Source organism: Bos mutus, chromosome 1 (genome assembly GCF_027580195.1).
Source record: "Bos mutus isolate GX-2022 chromosome 1, NWIPB_WYAK_1.1, whole genome shotgun sequence".
Classification (NCBI taxonomy): domain Eukaryota; kingdom Metazoa; phylum Chordata; class Mammalia; order Artiodactyla; family Bovidae; genus Bos; species Bos mutus.
The window spans coordinates 88,772,620-88,790,737 of record NC_091617.1 but is presented as its reverse complement, the minus strand read 5'-3'; the positions used below and the strand labels follow the sequence as shown (position 1 = coordinate 88,790,737).

At 40.0% G+C, this 18,118-nt stretch overlaps 1 long non-coding RNA gene across 1 annotated transcript in view; it reads left to right on the top strand.

The window, feature by feature from the left end:
• Positions 1-615: 615 nt before the first annotated feature.
• Positions 616-18,118, top strand: part of LOC138989904 (uncharacterized) — a 29,599-nt gene continuing 12,096 nt past the window's right edge. The window contains exons 1-2 of the long non-coding RNA XR_011466082.1: positions 616-740; positions 2,075-2,526. This is a non-coding gene — a long non-coding RNA (uncharacterized lncRNA). The remainder of the gene's footprint in view (positions 741-2,074; positions 2,527-18,118) is intronic.

Here is an 18,118-nt window from a genome sequence, read left to right as displayed (position 1 = left end):
AAATACTATCTTAGTTCAAATGTTATCAATGTGAACTTTAATTGTATTGTAGGAGAAATCAGTCACCATGCATGAAACCAACAGAGATGTTCAAACTTGTTTTGCAAACTTAACCCCTCCCCCAACCCACTTTGGAATACCAAAGGATTAAATGTGAAGAGATCAGGAATGAATGGAAATTGGAAAGTTTCTTTAGAGAGAGTGTCAGTATGCTGCTAATACCCTCAGCCCACGGAGACGGGGAAGGAGGTGCTTTTCCCTCACTCCATGATCCATGACCAGGGCTTCTGGGAGACTGCCTGATTTGTGCTCCTGCAGTCTGAAGTGACCCTGTGGACCTGGATCTGACTCCACCTTGAGAAATCTAGATCCAGTAGCTGGCTTCCACATTGAGTGGAAGACTGTGGCTTAGGAAGTAACTGCACTCCCTTTGAAGTGTGTGCTTTTTGTGAACTACATGCAAGAAACAGATAGAGCTAGCTTGGGGCTGCCTTAGATTCTACCTAAGAGAGCTCCCTGGGGTAGCAAGGAGACCTCAGTAGAAAAGGCAGGAGGTAGGGACTGATGACAGATGTATTAGAAACCAATTCTAAAGACATTCATACCTTTATCACAGGAACAGCAAGTATAAGTCCACAGAAGAGAGAGAATCTTCCAAGGACCTAAAATATCACCCTATGAGAGAGTCAACTTGAAACACTTACTAGGCCCAGGGAGCAGCTGTATCACCCATGACACGAGTAAGATATTTTCTGCTTCTTTGTCCTTCCTTTTTCTCCTCTGACCCTTTAATTCTGGAGGTGTCACAAACTCTATCAATTAGTTGGGGCAAAGCAGGTGGAAGAAGGAGGTGGGAAGTTAAAGAAATAGCCAGCCCAAAGCCCTTCCCCACTGCCAGGCCCAGCCTAAAGCTGTCTTCACTGGGGAGTAGAGAAGCATAAACTTTGAAAGGAGCTCAGAGTTTTGGTTAAACTGGACTCATCAGATTAATAACTGAAGCGAACTTGTTTGGAGGAGTACAGTGAGCAAAGGACTTTCTCATTTTTCTGGCTAAGTCTGAGAATGACCAGCAAAGTCTGGCACTGAATACCATCCAAAGGACAAGGAGCACCAGTATGAAAGAACGAGCTTGCAGAGGTAGTGAGGAGAAAGGCATAAGGTTATTTTCTGTTACCCTTCATGGATTCTGAACACTGGTAACAATGGCAAATACACTAAAAATAACACCATTTTTCTTTGTTCCTGATAAATTGATTTGAAAAAGAGTTCTCAATTTAAAAAGCTGGAAAGTGGCAAAAACTCAATGATAGAGAAAGACACATCCAACACAGGCATCGATGTCAGTTGGCACAGAGTGGGAAAACACTGTGGACTGTTATTTTCCCTTCCTCATTGTGTTCACATCCATTTAGATCTTATGGATGAGATTAAAGGAACTGAAATTGTTCCCTTCTCTACAAGAGGAGACGACACAACTTTGATCCTGGTCCCTCCCAGCTTCCCCCACCCCCAAACACAGAGACATTAATAAACCTTACATCTAAATTAGGGGGAGAGTGGAAGAGGAAATCAAGAAGGGGCAACAAAACTGAGGTTAAGGAACAGAAAGAGAAAGAGGAAGTTGAGGGAAAGGTTACTGTGGGCAAAGAGTCGCCTTCCAGATCAGAAAGGAGAGTTAGAGCCTCTGGAGCAAGAACAGGGGCCGCCTCTCCACTGACCAGCTCCCCCAGCACTGCTTTCCCCCTCTGCCCTTTGCTCCCACTCTCTGGGGGATGGTGGGAACACCCCACTTGAACGATCCTGCCCACAATTCCAAACACATCCTTGGCCTCTGTACAACTGCTTAGGTTCTCACCTACCTCCCCTTCCAGTGTCTCTCCTCTCTTATTTACTCCCTGAGGGTCTTACCAAAGTCCCGCCCCCAAGGCTTGTTTCTCATCTAGACGGACAATGACACAGGGTCCCCAATAGCTGCTATAACACAGTGCATCTTATAATACCAATTATATTTGCTGCCAAGCAATAAACATTTCCTTTGCTTTTCCACACAAAACGCTTTATTGTCTCCATGTAGTCCACAGCTTGGAAGAGAGCTCGAGAGCGGTTAAAACGCTGCCCACGGGCTGCAAGGAGAGGCTCAGGCCGAAGCCCTGACTCCGGATGGGTACAGAGGGCCCCCTCAGGGGCCTCTGGGCTGCCAAGGATCTAGTCCTCATCTTCTTGATGAGTTTCACGTGCTCGCGGGCGTGCGTGGAGAGCTCCAGGAAGAAGGAGCGGGCGGTCTGCACGGCAGGACGGAGGGCATGCAGGTCCAAAAGCACTCGGCTTGGTTCTTCTCCCGGGCCACGGAGGTTTCCACAGCACCCAGGGTCTTGCCTCACTCATCATGGGACAGCACCTGCGCCACACTGGTTTGGCATCTTCCGGAAATGCCGGGCGCCCTGGCACTTGTCCTCGGCCGGTTGGTGGACATCCCCACTCCTTCCAAGGCGCCGAGTCACGGTGGAAATAGAGGCACTGGGAAAGGTAAGTGTAGCAGCCCCCGCAGATGCGGGCCGACCTGGGGGTTACCGTGGCCTTGCGCTTGGTGGAATAACTCTGACGAACCTGGGAGTTCCTGGTTGATGTAAGGAGCTCAGCTCAAACAGACTAACAAACAAAACAAAAAGCCAGTGTTGGCTGGTCCCGGAGGCCGAGGATGACTAAGTGCTTTGTTCCAAAGGTTGAGGCTGGAAAGTAGGCTGGAAGTTGGAGGGTGCCGGGAGGCTGGAGCAAGGGGCGGCCTTGGGCCTGTGGGATCCAAACACTGTTGAAGCAAGAGACAGATTAGCGGGCGCAGGGCGCTTTGCCGAAAGCAGTTTTATATTAAAGCAAACTTGGGTGTATTATGGTGTAGAATATAAAATGAGCATGAATGTCGAATCCAACAGGAGACTTGATTGATCAGTGTCGAGCCTTTAGCTGTTTCGAGGTCCATTCACTCAGATCCTCAGGGCTCTCTGTTCACCCTGCTCTGCTGCTGGAGGTGTTTTCCTGGAAGTTCTTCAGGAAATCTGGCCTCCTTTGTTTCCCTTCTTAGGAGCATCTGAATTGGGAACAACAAAGAGTATTCAAGAACCAAAGAAATGGAGCTTTACAGATAAAAATTAAGGTAGTTTGATGGGAGGTGGAAGAGATCTATTGGTGGTTGTGTGAAGCAACTCTCATTTCATATATTCTGCCAACTGATGGGGCCAGCTCTGTTTAGAAATCTCTGTGTGGGCCAGGTAATACAAATAGGAAAGATTTTATGAGAGTTTATTAGATCGGCTTTCTCCAAGATACGTTTCATGAGATTCTAGTCTGGTAAAATGTCTCAAAAGGGAGATGCCATCTTGGAAATGCAACAAGTATAAAGATGTTAATGGTTACTAGAAAGCAGGTAGCAAAACAGACAAGTTTGTTTGACCCAGCATTGCCCAAATATAGTGTATATATATATATATATATATACACACACACACACACACACACATATATATATGTAACTTTTTTATAACTCCGTTGTAATACTTTAGAATTATACTGGGGGAAACATGCTTAGGGAAACACCATGCAGTCTAGAAGTTACCAATCTTTTCCTCACCCAGGACCCCTTTTTTAGTTTTCCCTATTTATTTCATGTTTTAAACATTTTTCCTAGTAAATAAACCCATACTTATCTCCTTCAAATGACGTTTGTGTAAGCAGAGGAATGTGTAAGCAATGTTCCCTGCTGCAGATTCCTTCGTTTTGGCTCTCAACCTGTCTCTGTCCCTAGGTCCACTCTGCTGTGGGTACTCAGTTTGCATATTATAACCTGGTAACAGTCTGAGCCCTCGGTTTCATCAGAGAAATGCATATGATATCATCAACAGCCAATCAGAACTTTTGAGCAACGTGATGTAGACAGTTGTCAGACTGAAATGATATAATTCTAGCCCCAAAGAAAAAAGATGTTATAGTTAACTTGTGTAAATAAATGTGCAGTGCTTATATAGTTGTCTTTAGAAGTTTAAAAATATTTAAAATAGCTCCAGGATGTCTTGCTAACTTCACAGATCCCTCATCATCCAGGTATTATATGTTTAGATGTACAATGGGCCATTTTACAGATGTTATTATTGCACTTCTATGATGTGTTACATTTGTATTCAGAGTTCTATTGCTGTAAAGATAACTTCTTATTAGATAAATCTCAGATCATAAAAAGTGATAATGTATTACAAAAAGTATGAGAAAGTAAGGAAATTGTGGAGCATGACAAACCCTTTGGTCTTAAAGCAGAAATTTTTATTCCCAGTTAGTTGAATATGAAGACTTTAGAAGAATCATATCTTTGTATTGTATATTACATGTGACAAAGTGCTTCTCCCATCAATCATCTCAATTCTCCCAGCAGTCAGGTGATGTTATCAGTAGACAATGTGGCGTTGGCCACATTATATGATTTTTAGAAGTTTTTGGTTACAGATGTTAGAAACATGAATTACCTTCTGCAAGAAAGAAAGGTTACTGGTGGGTTTTTTGTTTTTTTTTTTTAATATAGACTTCTAGGAAGCATTGAATAATCAAAACACAGGACTAACAGAGGTGCGACTGAGTTATAAATACTTCGAGCCAGGGACTAGAAAGTTGTCAAGATTTTTCTCAATCTCACATGCCTCTCTGGGCATTTACTCTCTGGGCTTTACTCTCTCTCATTTTAGACTGCCTTTCTCTACTTGGTGGAAGACTTGTTTACCAGAAGTACCTGAGTTTTATATCTTAAGTATAGAGCCACTGGAGAGAGATTAGTTCAACTCATAGCTCATTCCAAGGCTACAAGCCACAAAAAGGACTGTGGATCAGCTTAAGTCCAGTGCTTAGCTGAAAAGGAATGAACAGTAACCAAGGAGCTGGGGCCTGATGTACCCTTACAGTGGCTCCTGTGGTAAAAAAATGTAGATGGGGAGGAGTTGTGAGAGTGGAGGTGGAGAGGGAATTGATTCTTAGACAAGATGTGCTAGGCAAATAATTCTGTAGGTGTGTATCCCGTATCATGCACTAGAGGCCTGTCAGCAAAACCCCTAAGCCCACATTAACTGAATTTATGCTCAACTACATCAGGGGAAAGATCAGATAATAATAGAAATTGCACGGGTTGTTACCCTCAAGGAGGCCAAATCTTCCCCATCTCATACCAAAAGAAATTAAGCCATGTTCTGTTCGGGCCTGGGGTAAACATGGCAGAGGTTTGTTCTTGAGCTCCCATTTTAAGGGAAGGCTAGTTAGGAAAACTATGAGAAAATAACTCATGACCCAAGGAAGGGAGGACATCTCTGTGCCTGAACTATTTCCTTATATGACAACTGACAGTGAGATAAGGATGAAGGTTTTGGCTGGACTTTGAACTGTAGTTACCTAACCCATTACCTTCTCAGGAAGGTCTGTCTGTCCCCAGATAGCTCAACCTCTTTTCCAGGAGGGAGGAGGAGCAGAAAAAGATATAGGAAGAAGAGCAACCATTCTAGGAATTAAAAAGAGGAATTGTTTGGGTAGGAATTGGTTCTCAGGCAGGTGTCGGATGTATACAACTTTAACGCTGTATGTAGTTGTAGAACCAGAAATCTATTCTTTAGGAACTTGCAACTTATTTGAATTATCTATAATCATTTCCTTTTATTTACCTTGAAAGTGACTGCAAATTTCAGCTGTGCTAAGGGGAACTTACCGCCTCCCCACCCCTCCCCCTAAACTCTCTGCCTTTCTGTGCCCATATTCTGAGTAGAGTGCAATATCCTTGGAGCTGGTTTTTGTGATGACATAAAGAGGCCAAGGGCCAAGAGAAACTCCCCCTTTTGTGATTGGAAGTGGTGGTATGAAGAGGAGGCTGTGTAGAAAGGTGTGATAGTTAATTCTGTGTGACAACTTGGCTAGGCTGTGGTGCTCAGATAGTTGGTCAAACATTATTCTGGATGTTTTTGTGAAGGTTTTTTTTTTTTCTTTTGAGGAGATGAATATTTAAATTGGTGGACTTTGAGGAAAGCAGATTGGCCTCCCTGATGTGTGTAGACCTCATCCAAATAGTTGAAGGCTTGAGTATAATAAAGGCTGACCTCCCTGAGCAGGAAGGAATTCTACCAGCTTACTGTCTTGTATTCTTTCCTGGGTCTTTGGCCTGCCCTGTAGATTTTGGACTTACCAGTCCTCTGCAGTCGCATAAACACACACACACACACACACACACACACACCCTGTTGGATCTGTTTCTGTGGATAACTCTGACTAATACAAAAGTTTTTCTTACAACTAAACTTTACACAGAGATTGCCCAGTCAGAGCTCTTAAATCACAGAGGCTAATTTTGAACAATGTGGGTGGACCTGGAGAGTATTATGCTTAGTGAAATAAATCAGAGAAAGACAAATATTCTGTTATCATTTACAGGTGGACTCTAAAAAATAAAACAAATGTATGTACATAACAAAGCAGACTCGCAGATTAGATAACAAACTAGTGGTTACCAGTGGGGAGAAGGAAGGGGAGAGGGGGCAAGATAGGGGTAGAGGATGAAGAGACACAAACTACAATGTATAAAATAAGCAACAAGGATATATTATACAGCACAGGGAAATATAGCCATTATTTTGTAATAACTTTAAATGGATTGTAATCTATAAACATTGAATCATTGTGTCATATGCCTGAAAACAATATAATATTGTAAACCAACTTCAATAAAAAAAAAATTGCGGAGGCTGTACTTAGCCCTGTTCTTAAAAAATGTAATGAGAGAGAAGAAATTAATTACCAAAGTATCAGTGACTATTTATCATTTATTGAGGGCGTCTTTCTACTAGATCTTAAAGTCCAGCAAGGTGGAATTTAGCTGTGTAGGGAAAGGGGGTTCCAGATTAATAGAAAAACTTGTATGCGAGCATGTAGGTATGTGAGGAGGGAGTGGGCAAGTTTGGTAGGTACCCAGGAAATATGAAAAGATTTTAGAAATATTATACTGGAAAACATTTGTATGGCCTTAATGGCCAGGCTAAAGAAGCCTTTTCTGTATAGGCAAATAGAAGTCAATGAGGCTTTTTGAGTGAGGGAGTGAAATATTTGGAGGAGAGGAAACTGGCAGTGTGACAGTGATTTGAAAGATAAAGATTGAGAGTAAGAAGTCCATTTGGAAAATTGTTGTAATTTACTCTATATTAATACCTTTAGTCTTTTATTCACCAGACACTTAGGGAACCCCTGTTAGTGCCAGATGTGCACCTTACAGAGAAATAGGATGGTAACTGTGCCTCTGAAGACTCCACCCTTCTGGAAGGACATACGTGTGATGGAAGAAATGTGAGCCATGCTCATGGAAGCATTTCCCAGCCTCAGCCCCTAGTACCTAGGTCAGAGCCCTGACCCACAGCAGTTTTGGACATAGAACTGAGAGGTCAGAATTTTTTAGGATGCCTCATAAAGTAGTACAAAGTATTTTTGTACCTTTTGTGTTAACTGCTCAGTTGTGTCCAACTCTTTGTGATCCCATGGACTGTAGCTCAGTAGGCTCCTCTGTTCATGAAATTCTCCAGGCAAGAATACTGGAGTGGGTTGCCACTTCCTTCTGCAGAGGATCTTGCCGACCCAGGGATCAAACCCAGGTCTCCCGCATTGCAGACAGAGCCACCAGTGACTCAGCGGTATAAAGAATTCGCCTGCCAATACAGGAGATGTGGGTTCCATCCCTGGGTTGGGAAGACCCCAGAGAAAGAAATGGAAACCCACTCTAGTATTCTTGCCTGGAAAATCCCATGGACAGAGGAGTCTGGTGGGCTACAGTTGACGGGGTTGCAAAGAGTTGGACAGGACCTAGATACTAAACAACAAATACATATATTGGTAAACTTGGCGCTCCTGACTCAGATGATGGGCTCCATGAACATAAGAGATTGGACTTGGACCTGCAAGCCAGAACAGTCTTTACTTATCTTTCATCTCCACAAAGCATGTGTTTATTCTTTTTGCACAAAAGCCCAGCCTAACGTGCCCTGCCCGTTTTCTGAAGGACTGACCACTTTTGCACAGCTGTGTGTCCTGTAAGCGCCCTCCTCTGAAGGGGCAGGCGTGCAGAGCAGGGCACATGCTCCCTAAGCTGGCCCACAGAGCATCTCTGAGGCCCAGTGATAAGAGCAGAGTCACGGCCCGTGGTGCCAGGGCTCAGCGCAGGGCTGGGAGGGGTGTTCATTTCGGTCACTCATTCACCCGGAAAGACTCAGCACTATCTTACAAGCCTGGTTTCTGAGAAGTCAGGCAATCTGATTGCACTTTATGACTTGGGCAATGATATGTTCTGAGGGCTCATAAAAATTAATCCAGAAACATGCTACAAAGCTGACACCTTTGAAATGAAAGAATGAGCAGAGGCTTTCTTTCTATTTGAGGCCAGGATCGGCCGTGCTGCTTGTAGGGTCACAAGGTGCCGAGGAGGGCAAGAGGCTGCTGCTGCTGCTTTTCCTTGTGACAACTGGAGTGCCTGACTCCTCCAAAAAGGTTCCCTTCTGCCACCATAGACACAGATAACTGAATAGTTGTCGTGGGAGTGGCAAAAACTGCCTTTTGAGAGCTTTCTAGAGTGTCTCCCAATATGGTTCTTCCTCCAGTCCCTACTTTCAATGAAATAAAAATAATTGTTTTGAAAGTACTAATAGCTGTCTTTTACTTAGGACCTATTATGTACCAACTTATTTACACACGTTGTCTTTTTAGTTACTACTATCTCATATTGTGGAGAAGGCAATGGCACCCCACTCCAGTACTCTTGCCTGGAAAATCCCATGGACGGAGGAGCCTGGTGGGCTGCAGTCCATGGGGTCGCCAAGAGTCAGACACGACTGAGCGACTTCACTTTCACTTTTCACTTTCATACATTGGAGAAGGAAATGGCAACCCACTCCAGTGTTCTTGCCTGGAGAATCCCAGGGACGGGGGAGCCTGGTGGGCTGCTGTCTATGGGGTCGCACAGAGTCAGACACGACTGAAGCGACTTAGCAGCAGCAGCATCTCATATTGTGTTCAGTATTATTATCCCCTAAGAATCAGATAGAAGAACTCGTCAAGGTCCACAGCCAGAAAATGAGGGAGTCTGTGTACAAACTTAGATCTACCTACTGCCACTGCCCACACTTATGAATTCTGTCTTTCTTAGGACAGTATCTGTGTCATTTTAATTTATTTACTGTGGCGGTAAAACGCAAATCCTGCAATCATATATGTTCAGTGGAAGGTCTAATTTTCTTCCTTCTAAACATTCTCTAGCTCTCTCTGTTGAGAAAGAGTACAGGGGAAGATACAGAAAGAAGTTTGAGTCATCCTTTTAAAATACTGTGTTAGATTTTTAATAGCAAGACAATAACTATGGAGCAACTTGATAGTTTTAGAAATTGAAATTTTATATGAAAAACAAGTGAAGAATGACTGGATATATTCCCATTGTTGTCAAGATCTTTGTATATTAGTTCCTAGTATTTTTTAAAGAAAAATTGCTTTATCGTTTTAAAAATAATTCAAACTATTCAGAAAAGTAAAAATAAAAAGTAAGAGTGAGTCAACTGGAATGCCACCACCCATAAATGGCCACAGTTAGACAATGGATGGACCTGGATTTTTCTATGTGTAGTCAAGTAGATTAACTATAAAAATGGTATCATGATATAAGTGCTATTTCTCTAAGAAAATGTTTCTACTCCATTAGGAGTATTTCCTAACTATCCTTCTGAGGTTGTAAAGGGGTTGTGAAGAAGGTTTAAAGATATTTCCCCCCAGTTTTAGGTGTGTAGAATAAAGACACCAACATTATCACTTTTCCATCTCCCCTTTGCCCATCTCTCAAATGCTCTTATAGTATTATTTTTAAATTATCCAGATTGATAGTGTTTATATTCTGTAATTATAATTTCATTGTTTTAACTGTATTTAAATGGAAGTATTGTTTCCCACCTGTCTTTGTACTATAATTTCTTTGATCTTTAATTCATCTCTTATTTGTTTGGATTTCATTGTCAGATAATTTTTTCGAAAGGGGCACATTAGCATCATATTCCTGGTTCTTTCATTTTTAAAAATATGTTTTTTAAAAATCTTTATTTGTTTATTTGGCTGCAGCCGGTCTTGGTTGTGGCATGCAGGGTCTTCAGTTGCTCCAGGCGAACGCTTAGTTGCATCACGTGGGATCCAGTTCCCTGCTGCTGCTGCTAAGTCACTTCAGTCGTGTTCGATTCTGTGTGACCCCATAGATGTCAGCCCACGAGGCTCCCCCATCCCTGGGATTCTCCAGGCAAGAACACTGGAGTGGATCCAGAGATCAAACCCCAGGCCCCCCTGCATTGGGAGCATGGAGTCTAGCCACTGGACCAAACCACCAGGGAGGTCCCAAAATGTCTGTTGTTTTTACACTAGAAAGATCTGACTGAATGAATGATGCTGATTAGCTTCTTTTCACTAGAATTTTGTGGCTTCTTTTCACTAGAATATTTCTCTTGTCTTCTGCTGTTGTATGTTATTGGAAGACATATGAGATGAGGCTGGCCTGATTTTTTTTTTTCTTCCTTGTAGGTGTATTAGAGGTTTTCAGAGAAACAGAACCAAAAAGACATATAGATGGATAGATAACCTATATGTAAAATATTTATATAGAGATTTATTATAAAGAATTGACTCTGTGATTACGGAGTCTGAGAAGTTCCAAGTGGGAGACCCAGGAGAACTGAAGTGTGGTCCATTCTGAGTCCACAGGCCTGAGAAGTAGGAGAGCTGATGGTGTGGGGTCATCTGAAAGTCAGCAGGCTCAAACCCAAGAAGAGCCATTGTTTCAGTCCAAGTCCAAATGCTGGAAATGATGAATGTTCTAGCTCAAGCAGTCCGGCAGGCAGAGTTCCTTCTTACTCGGCATTTTTGTTCTATTTAGGTCTTCAGTTGACTGCACTGGAGGCACCCATCTTGGAGAAGGCAGTCTGTTTTACTCCGTCTACCTATTCAAAGGTTGATCTCATCTAGAAACAACACGCTTTTAGACATACCCAGAATAATGTTTAACCAAATGTCTGGGCAACCATGGTGTTGTTGAGTGGATACATAAATTAACCATTGTAGTAGCAATATGCTAAAACTAAAGGATTCTTCTTTCTTCTTGATGCTCAGTAGCCACCCCAGGTAGTTCTATATTGAGCCTTCTGTATCAGATTTTCTTGGAACTGATTTGCATATTCAGTTTTTTTTTTTTTTTCACTTGGGATGAGGGTATGAGGGATTTTTTTTTTTTTTGGCTATTATATCTTTCACTACAGCTTCTGCTTCATTTGTGTTGATAGTTTCTATAGCACAGAGACATCAATTACCATTATTTGGGGTTTTTATCTTTTATCTTCTCTATTAATGCTGTTTTAATTGAACTTTTATTTTGTTTTAAAATTTCATATTCAGCGGTGTCTATTCTTCCTTGTTATCTCTGGTTTATCAATTAGTTCTGTGATAATATTATTTCAGCTGAATCTTCTTTTTACATTTGTGCTGTAATCATCTTATCTTTGAGCTCATGCTTTATTGAAGGCTTATTCTTCTTAAGTTATGCTATGAAAGAAAGTGGAAGTGTGTCCGCTCAGTTGTGTCCGACTCTGCAACCACGTGGGCTGCTAGCCTGCCAGGCTCCTCTGTCCGTGAATTTCTCTAGGCAAGAATACTGGAGTGGATTGCCATTTCTTTTTTCAAGGGATTTTCCTGACCCAGGGATCAAACCTGGGTCTCCTGCATCACAGGCAGATTCTTTACCATCTGAGCCACTTATGGAGATGATGTTATGCTATAGCATGAAGCAAATGTTAATGATGTTAATGATTTCCTTCTAGATATTTTCTGTTCTTTCTTCCTCCCTTCCTTTCTTCTTCCTCTGTATTATGTTTTCAGGGTTTCCATTACATTTATTTTCAGTCTGTCTACACTTGCCTCCGTTACAGTGTGGGAGTCTTCTTTACCTGATTCCCATGTGACTTCCTCTCTGAGCAAGGATTCCTAGTGGAGTACATTTTTCTTCTATTTATTTTATGAAGCTGATGTGACTTTGAGGGTCTCATCTTTGGGTCCATAGCTGAGTTAGATCAGCTCTCTCTTGTTTCAGAATCTTCTCTTTGTTTCTCTGGCCATGAATTTTTGATATATGGCATCAGCTCACACCCCTTTCTTTGCTCAGTTGTCCTTGGTAAACGTATGCCTAGGAATGGTTTTAAATATGTATTTGCCAAAATATAATGTGTTGGGGGTGGGAAATTCTTCCATTTGTTCCCTTTTATATCTTTTTTAGAAGTCTTAACCCAGAAGTTGGAATAACATAAGAAGGAACTAAATGAAGTAATTGACTTACATTTAAGTCAGAGCAACCTTTAAATAAAAAATATTATTAAATTCAGGGAACACCATCTTAGTATGACACAGGAGACGTGTTGTACGGGAGAAAGAACTAAACTGAGTGTCAGGTAACCTTAAATTCTAGCCCTTAGCTCAAGCACATACAGTGGAAACTGGGGAAAGCCCTTGATTTCTTTGACCATATAAAATGGGATGATACCATGACTGCTTCATAGAATTACTTGAGGCTCAAAAAAGACAAAAGGGCTTTGTAAATAGTAAAGTGACACTTAATAAGACAAAGTGAAAGTGTTAGTCACTCAGTCGTGTCTGACTCTTTGCAACCCCATGGACTGTATGTAGCCTGCCAGGCTCCTTCTCTGTCCATGAAATTCTTCAGGCAAGAATACTGGGAGTGGGTAGCCATTCCCTTATCCAGAGGATCTTCCTGACCCTGGGATAGAACCCAGGTCTCCTGCATTGCAGACAGATTCTTTACCATCTGAGCCACCAGGGAAGCCCAATATAAGAATTTGTCATTATTTTATTATTATTATTATTATTGAGTCTTTATTTGTAGAGATTATCCTGAAGATAGTTAGATGAGAGTTCTTAGGAAGGTGGGTGGGGAGGGTTGGCTAAAGGTTAAGCTTGGCAGTTTGCATTTTCCTTGATAGGGAGAGGGAATGTGCATAGTTGGAAGGATATTTTCAACTTATTCCATATTCCATCTCTCATTTCCATTGAGAAGTAATAGGTTTAGACATTTACCCAACTGAAGACAGATAACTAAGTCTCTCTTGTAGCTCTGTTTTTGTGAATAGGTATAAAATGTCCTAGCAATCCTTGAATTAAAGAATTAATAGTATTAGACCTATATTAATACATTTTTATGGTTCCTTTTGGATTTTAAGAGATTTGCGCTATCATTTTTAATTTTGAATAAGATTCTTTTCAAAATATAGGCACAAAAATATATTCTCTACTGATTCAAAGGAGAACTGTGAAAGCTTTGATCACAAGTCAGACTGAGTAATAAACCTTATTTATAATAATGCTAAACCTGAGTCATATATGTCAAATAATTAATTTGCCTATGAGTGTAATTTTGAAAACTAAAATTTTATTTATTCAACTTCAACATTATTGATTTTTTAAAAAATTCATGTTTAAAAATGCACATTTAAAAAAAGCAGTTGATACACAGGACTAGGTTTCATATCCTCACACATGCTAGAAGGTAAAATAAGCTCATTGACATCACTGATCTTGCCTTCCGCTCTATTCATGCTTTCAAAATAACCTTGCTTTGGGTAGAAGCAAGATTGGATTGAAGAGTTTTAAGAGAAACCATTTATATAGTGATCACAATTTTTAATTTTATTTTGAAAAGTTGATAATATTGCTTTAACCCTCATTTAGACTGCTCTAACAAAAAAACCTATAATATAAAATATGGAGCTCAGTCGCAGCCACAGAAAGGGAGTAATAAGATACCAAGTAGGGGACCAAACATTTGTAGCTACTGGCGTGAGATGGAATGATGAAGCTGGTCAGACCTAAGCATGCTCTCATACTTGAACGGCAGCTGCACTGTTCACAGGTTTGGTGCTGCTGCCATCGTAAGTCTTACCTGTGTTAATGAATCCTCTCAACACTTGAATGTTTACCCCAGAAACAGTATTCCTACTGCTATAGTTCAGGGAACCATACACTGAAATTTATAGCTAAGTTCTGCCGTATATTTTAGCTGTGTTTGTTTTTAGGACACACATTATATCGAAATAAAAAATCACATTATTTGGAATTATCCCTTATATGTCTGTTTTCTTTACTACATATCAGCATAATCATTTCAAATCTGAGACAGAGATTGAAAATGGAGTATTTGATTTCAATTTACAGTAATGAAGGCCATTATCACAGAATTTATTTTACTATCTTTCCACTATTAAAATGAAAAGGAAAAAGGGAGAAAGAGGCCTTTTCAGAAGAATAAGATATTTCTTCAGCCTTCAGCTTATTTGGCAGGATATGCAGGGTGTGGCATTTTTAATTCACTGAAACTAATAAGTTGTTTTTATTTCAAATTCAGCACGTCCGAAGTGCATTGGGTTGTCTTCATGTATCAGAAACCCCCAAATGGCTAATACAGTTTAAGGAAAACAAATGCTAATGAATATTAATGGAAATATCAGCTCAAATACCTAATATTTACTTTCATCCTGGGTAAAAAAAAATAGATTTGTGGTTAGGTTTGTCAAGACACGCTCACTATGCTTTTTTGCCTTTCTTCACTCTTTTTTCCTGGTCGTTTTCATAAGCTTCCCATATTTTTCTATTCTCAGCAGCTTGCTGAAATTAATTGTGAGTGAAAAATCTAGAGTTCAATCACGGGTCAGTAGCTTGGTGTTATTCTCCTCCTCAGTTCTCCGTCTGGGCAGGAGGAATTCTGGGCGGGAGTGGGTTACCCAAAGTGCTGTGAGCCACTCATGCCTCAGGACCCACTGCGGGATGGCAGCGGGGGATCTAGGCTCTCCCACCCCCACTTCAACCAGAGCACTGTTACTGTTCTGTTTATTATACTCAGCTTAACCAATAAGGCTCTGGATTTAAAAGAGGTTTTGCTGAGAAAAAAATCAACAAAACCCGAAACCCATTGTTATCTGTTTTGGGTTCACTTTTTTACTATTTGTTTTTGAATTGAGTATTTTATGACAATTTCATCTTTTTTACTACCTTATTAGCCATATCTCTGTTTTATGGTATTTAAGTGGTTTCTTTATGGCTTATAATATATGTCTTTAAATTATCACCGTCTACCTTTAGGGGACACAATTCTACTTTGCATGTAGTGTACCAACCTTATTACACTATATTTTCATTTCTTTGTTCCCAGGCTTTTTAAAATGTCATACATTTAAAGTGTCAATATATTGTACTCCCACAATACATGGTTATTTTTGCTTTAAACAATCAATTGTCTATTAATGATACTTTCACAAAGCTGATGAAGAATTTTCATATTTACCAGTGTATTTTCCACTTCTGATGCTCTTCATTCCTTTGTGTAGACATAGATTTCCATATAGTATCATTTCCCTTCTTGTTAAAATGCTTTTTTTAAAAAACACTTATTGTAATGCATGTCTGTCTGCTGATGATAAAGCTGTTTTGTGTTTGAAAACCTTTGTATTTTGCCTTCATTTTTGAAAGATACTTTCAGTGGTAAAGTATTCCAGGCTGACACTTTCTTCTTCAGTGCTTTAAAGCTGATGCCCTAGTATCTTTTAGATTGTGTTGTTTCCAATGAGAAATCTTTCATATACACATACACATATATGAAAATATATATTTGTTCTGCATTTTGTCTCTGTGTTTTCTAATAATCACTGGTCTTAAGTAATTTGATTATAATGTGCTTTGGTGTAGTTTTTTCTTGCACTTGAGTTTTTTTTTTTTTTCTCAGTTTCTGAATCTGTGAGTTAATAGTTTTTATCAAATTTGGAAAGATTTTAACCATTATTTTTTGCTGCCCCACCTTTGGGGATTCGCATATTAGTCCTGTTCAAGTTATCCCACAGCTCAGTGAAAGTCTATTTATTTTTCAGACTTTTTATCTAACTGTGTTTGATTTTGGAGAGTTTCTATTGTTATGTATTCAATTCCACTAATGTTCTCTTCTGCAAAGTCTAATCTGTCATTATTTCTTTCTTGTATGTTTTTCATCTTAGATACTGCAATTTTCATCTCCAGAAACTCATTTTGAGTCTTTGTATATTCCATGTCTCTAGTTAGCATGTTTAATTGTTCCTATAGCTTCTTGAACACATAGAATACAATTATAATATTAATAACTATTATAATATCCTTATCTAGTAAATATATCATCTGTATGACTTGCTGGTCAGTTTTGATTGATTGATATTTCCAGTCTTCATGGTTCAAAGTTTTTGTTTCTTTTCTTGCTTTGTAACTTCTGGTTTGATGCCTGACATGTGATTTTTACCATGTTGGATGTTTTAATATTCCTATATTCTTAAGCTTTCTTCATGTTGTGCCTAAATTCTTTTGAGACAACAGCTGCTTTTGTGGCTGGCTTGAAAAACTTTGTTAAGCAGGACCAAAGCAATGTTTAATTTAGGACTAGTTAGTCCCCTTTTGAGTATTCTCACTGACACCCCCATGAATTACGAGGCTTTTTAATTTGGCTAATGGAAACAGGCAATTATCTCAGCCCACCTGGAATAGTACCCTATTTTATTCCCTTTCATACTTTCAGTTTCATTTTATGCTTTTATTTTATCCTCACCTGATGCAGTAATCAGTACTCAGCTGAACGTCAAGAGTTACAGCTCTGCCCATGTCCAGCTCTTTTCCCTCTGGAAATCTGTCTTGTCAGCCCTAGATGCTTTGGCTAGATTCTGTGTGTGTGTGTCACACTCACAATTCTGTCTCCTCAACTTAGGGAGACAGTCAGGCTCCACTTGGTTTCCCCTCGCTCTGCCAAGCCTGGAAATTTTTCTAGGCACAAAGCTAAGGCAATCATATAATCATAGTGCCAGTCTTATTTATTTCCCATCTTTCAAGGATCACTGTTCTTTGTTCCTGATGACCAGAGTTTTTTGAACCATTGTTCCATATGAAGAAATGTTTGTTTGTTTCAGGATAAATTCACTTATAGTCATTCCAAGGAGTGGGGAGGTGGGATTGGTTCCAAGTCCCATCCCCCCTTCCTGTGGATACCAAAGTCTGTAGATTCTCAGGTCTTATATAAAATGGTACGTCCTTCTATATATTTTAAAGCATCTGTAGATTACTTGTAATACTTAACGAAATGTAAATGTTATATAAATAGTTGACTGTGGGCAGCAAAATCAAGTTTTGAGTTTGGAATTTTCTGGAACTGTTTTCCTGAATATTTTCAACGTGCAATTGATTAAATCTTTGGATGTGGAGCTCAGAAACACTGCACCAACTATATTGTTATATCACATTGTTCAGAGTTCTTTGAGGTATTATTCTTGAGAGGAAAAGATGACCTGAATAAGACAAAGCCATTGATAATACAATACAATATATACATTTTAAAAATGTTTCATGGGCTCTCTGGAGCTTGTTACCTAATTAAGGAATAAGAGACATTATCCAGCCCTCACAATCATATGATTATTGGGTGGCAGTTGCATCTTCTGAGTTTAGGAGCCCAAAAGAAAGAAGTGGGTTGGATGTAGAGTGAGGGAAAAGAGTTTCTGTGGGTCATCGGGATGAAGATGAGCAGGAGGCTAGTAGAAATATGGATCTGAAGCTCAGGAAGGAGAGAGAATGGCTAAAACGATAGATGCTGGAGAAATCCTCATAAAGGCCAGTGCCCAACAGAAGAGAACTATTTTAAGTTTTGTGAATAGAAATTAAACGTGAACAACTTGGTAATAGATAAAATCCTTCCAGTCTAAAAGGATTTATGTATATTAACAGTGGGCTCTATTTGCTACAGTGTGTTGTGTGTGTGGGTGCATGCACTGGTGGTCATGTTTTCTTTTCCCCTATTAGACAGAAAGGAAACAAAAACTTCAACCCTAAAGAATATTTTGTAACATCCTATCATATAGACTAGCATCTCCAACTCTTCTTTAGAATTTGTAACAATAAGTAAAAAGAGTAGACTAAATGATCTGCTTTTCTCCCAGTTTCTAAAATCACCTGTTTGCAGGCCAATATAACATAT